The following is a 4,976-nucleotide window of genomic DNA, read 5'->3' on the forward strand; positions in this document are numbered from 1 at the left end:
TTTTTAAAAATTTGTTCTTTTCATTTCTTTCCTTTTAATTTTTCTTAATTTATTCTCGTGTTTCTTTTCATTTTTCTTCCCAAAATGCTTTCACTTTATTCTCTATTTATACATTCTCCTGTTCCCAGATTTGGAGACAGACTATGATGTAGGATCAGCAGTACTCAGAGCTTTTACCAGATTCTATGAGTTTCCCTTTCCCATCCCCTACCGTCACTCACACCAACTCAGGCTTCTTGTCCAGTTGTTCTCAGGGGTAAGAGAACAGAACAGGTATAGAAGACTGAGCTGACTCCATTCCAACTACAAGAGAGAGCAAGCCTAGATAGAAAGGATGGAGAATCCAGTGAGAGGTGAGGGACTGTTTTGAAGGCACGGGGGCCAACTTTTTAATATGGCTACTAGTTTGTTCAGATTTAGATAGTGTACTGTTCTGGATTTGGGGTTTGCTGTGCCTCCAAATGACTGAGGAGGAGAGGAATGTGAAGTTGCTACTGAGAGTCCACAGATACAATGGAGGCTAGTAGCTGCCACATTGATAAAAAAATGCCTGGGACTTACAGGATGCTGAGTTTGTTCTGCACAGAGGGGCCACACTCTCACCCTTCTGGAACATCATGTCATATGGGCTTTCCTCAAACATCATAGCATATAGCACATAGCCTAGGAACCAGGCGCTGCATGGAGAAAAGCTCCGGGGGCCTGCTAAGAGATGGTGCCCTGCTGGAGTGTGCTTAGTCCTACAGAGCCAGAGCCTGACAGGAGTCCCCTACATGGATACAATCTTGGTTCATGGAACCTAAGTCTGTTAAAACTGGTTGCCCTTCATCTCCAAACAAGGTATTGGTATGCTTTAGGCCCCTGTGGGCCTAAACTGGTCACAAATGACCTCAAGGCCTCTGCAGATACTCAGTAGCAGCTGAAGGATTTGATCTTCATTCAAGGAATTTCCTTTGTCTTTCAGCTTTTCTATCTCATTACACAGCATACCTTTCTTGAAGAAGGGCAGCAACAGCCAGGCCTCAGGTGTAGTGCCCTGCTCCTTCAGACAGTAAGCCACAAGTCAAATGATATTGGTATGATGGAAGAGGCCATATATGTCTGTTTCTCATTGGGCCTCCTCCCCAGTCCTGCCCCCCCCCCCTTTCTGAATGAAGAGGTAGGTAGCACTTATTGTTGATGATGACAGTTCCCTGAGAGTAGACGCACTGTGTGTGGCCCATAATATCTCAGTCATCTTCTTCAAGGTCAGTCTGAAGTTGCCAAGGTTTCACCCATGATGAGTGAGCTCTTCCAGCCAATGTGCTGGGGAACTAGTGGATCATGCTGACTTGGACAGTTTAATTTGTTCTTTTTTTTAAAATATGTTTTTATTGATTTTTTTAGAGAGCGAGGAAGAGAGAGAAAGATAGAAACAATGATGTAAAAGAAAAGGATTGATCAGCTGCCTCCTGCATGCCCCCTACTGGGGATCAAGCTTGCAACCCAGGAATGTGCCCTGACTGAGAATTGAACTGGGAATCAAACAGGAACCCCTCAGTCCATGGGTCAAAGCTCAATCCACTGAGCCACACTAGCCAGGCTTAATTTGTTCTTTTAAATCACCTTTTTTTTTCTAAATGACCTTCCTACTTAAAATGTTTTTTTGTTTTTCAAATATTGATCATTTCAAAAAGGTGTCCTTCATAATTAATAGATAACATAACTGAAGAAATTAAAAAGAAACATATAAACTTTGAATTTATAAATTTACTAATGTCATTTTGTTTTTTAATTAGTTATACCTTACCTAGTTTATAAAAGAATTATAGTTCTTTTCTGCTGTATATATACAACCTAGGGATTTACTTTTATTAAAGCCATTTCTGAACCATACCCCTGATAATATAGTGCTAGAGTCACTATAAAAGTTGCAACCATATTAAGTTTCAGTTTATTAAAGATGACCTGAATACTGTATCCAGCACTCACATTCTGTAGTTAAGCAATGGAAATTCCATAAGGAGCAAGAGTATGGAGATAGGGCAATTAACTTGTTATAAATATGAAACTGTACTTGAGAATGATCCAAAGCAGTCAGATATTTGGGCCTAAATGCCTTGCCAGTTCTGAGTCAATGAATTTCAAGGAATTTAGTTACAATCAAACTTTTTAGAAAGGGGAACATCTTTCCTGAGAACTGTTGTCTCTGTCTCTGTCTCTCTGTCTCTATATTTCTGCAACTTTCCTCCTCTTCTCTCACCATCACCCCTCCCTTTCTTTGTTCAAGTTTCTTCTTTGTGCCAGGCACTTGGCTAACATTTGCAGCATATAACATTTACCGGGTTCTAAGACATGGATTCATAAATACTATTACCTGTTTCACGTCTATAAAAATCAGCCAGATAATTTTTCAAAAAAGCCAGTTTATTACATATTCACAATACTGCATATAATTTGAACTTTTCCTCATATTTTATTTGTCATCATTTATTACCCATTAATCTTTTTTAATTTAAGACTGTTTTTTAGATCACTGTTAGGTTCACTACAAAACTGAAGACAAGGTATAGAGATTTTCCATACACTTCTTGCCATTACACATGTGTAGTCTTCACCATTATCAACCTCTCCCACCAGAATTATAATAAATTATAACACTTTTTAAAATTGATAAACCTATATTGACAACATTTTGATCACCCAAAGTTCATAGTTTACATTAAGGTTCACTTTTGATGTTGTACATCCTATGGGTTGGAATAAATGCATGATAACATATATAATATATATCATTATGGGATTATGCAGAGTAGTTTCAACATTCTAAAAATACTCTGTGTTCTGCCTATTTATCCCTCCCACAACAGTCCCTAGAAACCACTGATTTTTTTTACTGTATTTATAGTTTTGTCTTTTCCATAATATAATATAGTTGGAATCCTACAGTATGCAGTCTTTTCAGATTGGTTTCTTTCACTTAGTAATATGCATTTAACTTTCCTACATATCTTTTCATGATTTGTTAGTTCATTTCTTTTTTGCATTGTATAATATTCTGTTGTCTAGATGTGTTAGAGTTTGTTTATCTGAAACATTAGTCCTAGCATTAGCATTAACTTCTTTTGAGATCTCACATAAGCCACTTCAAACTCTTTAGGCCTCTGTATATCTTTGTTTCTAAAATATGGGGTCTTTCTTCCTTAACAGAATGAAATTTCAGATTGTTAACATTACAGTGACATTGTAGACCTGGTTAAGTAGCTAGGGACAGACAGAAGTGGGTTTGAATCAGGCCTCTGTGATGGTTATGTTACTTTGTCTCTAAATTTTCATATGTAATATAGGGGTATATAATTATACTCACCTAATTAGATGCCTTGAGGATTAAATGAGAAAATACATACAAAATGCTCAGTCAATAGTGGCTACATGTAAGAACTCAATGCATTTTATCTAGTTTTATTACTACTTAATGGATGTTCAACTCCTCTTACCAATCATGTTACTACTTCCTTTTGGTTAGCTTCTTCCATTTCTTTTATTTCTGTGACTACTACATATTCCTTTCTACTATTTTCAAGACCTCTACCCATTTTTAGTTCTTAAGGCTCAACAAGGTATCATCACTTAATTTATAGACAAAAATTAAGATATGATACTTACAAACTTTCCTACCACCTCTTACCGAATGATCTGGGTCAATGCCCATTCTTATTATTTCTTCCAGTTTCTGAGGATAAATTGCCAACTGAGTGGTCATGGACACTTTCTTTATTTTATGTTTATTTGTGTTTTAATTTGTTTTCAGCTCTAAGAATGGCACTAAATTAACTAATGCAGGCAAAATACTTAGCTAAATACATGAAATTCAATAAATATTAGTTTCCTTCCCTGACATCCCAGCTTTTCTTCACCTCTGTCTACCAATATTCTATACAGTGAGGGTTTTCTTCATACGTTACAGATCAGAGAAGATCCATTCCCTGCAGTGACTTTCCATCATCTTTTGAATAAAGGTAAACTGTCGTTGTTTGGCTTATAAACATGATATAAGTTCCCTATCTGTCCTTTTCTCCTTTCTTTTGTTTTCTTCTATATTTTACTTAGTTGCCCATTTCTTGCCCACTGCTATTGGGCATACTTTTTTCTCTATCTGGAATGCCTTTTTATATTTTCTTTATTTTTCTTCATTTTTCAAGATGTAGCTTAACACTCTAAATATAAAAACTACATTAAAGTAATAGGTATAGATAATCACTGCCATTGTAGCTTTTTATATATCTCTGTTACTGAATCTGTGGTGTATTGTAGATAGCTTTTTATACATTCATGTTAAAAAATTCAGAGCATATAAAGACAAATTTAAAAAATTATTTATTTTTTTTTTCTCAATCTCCTTCCCCAGTGTATCTCTTATCTACCTTTTCCTATAGATTAGTGTGCTCAACAGAAATGTAATACATCCTGGCTGGAGTGGCTTAGTTGTTTGAGTGTTGTCCTGTGCACCAAAGAGTTGCAAGTTAACTTTCTGGTCAGGGCACATATGGAAGAAAATTGATTAATCTCTTTCTCTCTGCCCCATAAGCAAAAATAAAACAGATATATGTAATACAAACCATATATCTAATTTAAATTTTTAAAAATAACTACATTTTTTTAATTAAAAGAGGTGAAACTAATTTTAATAGTATATTTTACTTAACCAGTATACTAAAAATATTTTCGATATGTAATTGAAATAAAAAATAGTTATAGGTCATTTTACATTTTTGAGACATTCTCCTTTGAAATCTAGTGTGTATTTGTACTTACAGCTCAATTTAATTCAGACTAGCCATATTTCAAATGCTCAATAGTAACATGGATAGAAACTACTGTAATGGGCAGTGAAGCTATAGAAAAACACTCTCAGAACTAAGTAAGGCTGGTATTCAACTCAGAACTATGCAATTTATTAACTACATGATTTGGGGTAAGTTATTTATTGTATCTAA

General features: G+C 35.4%; 1 pseudogene; it reads right to left on the reverse strand.

The window, feature by feature from the left end:
- Positions 1 to 416: 416 nt before the first annotated feature.
- Positions 417 to 1,223, reverse strand: LOC118619654 (annotated as a pseudogene).
- Between the last annotated feature and the right edge of the window lie 3,753 nt (positions 1,224 to 4,976).

The sequence above is a fragment of the Molossus molossus genome, unplaced genomic scaffold, assembly GCF_014108415.1.
Source record: "Molossus molossus isolate mMolMol1 unplaced genomic scaffold, mMolMol1.p scaffold_m16_p_7, whole genome shotgun sequence".
NCBI classification, from domain to species: domain Eukaryota; kingdom Metazoa; phylum Chordata; class Mammalia; order Chiroptera; family Molossidae; genus Molossus; species Molossus molossus.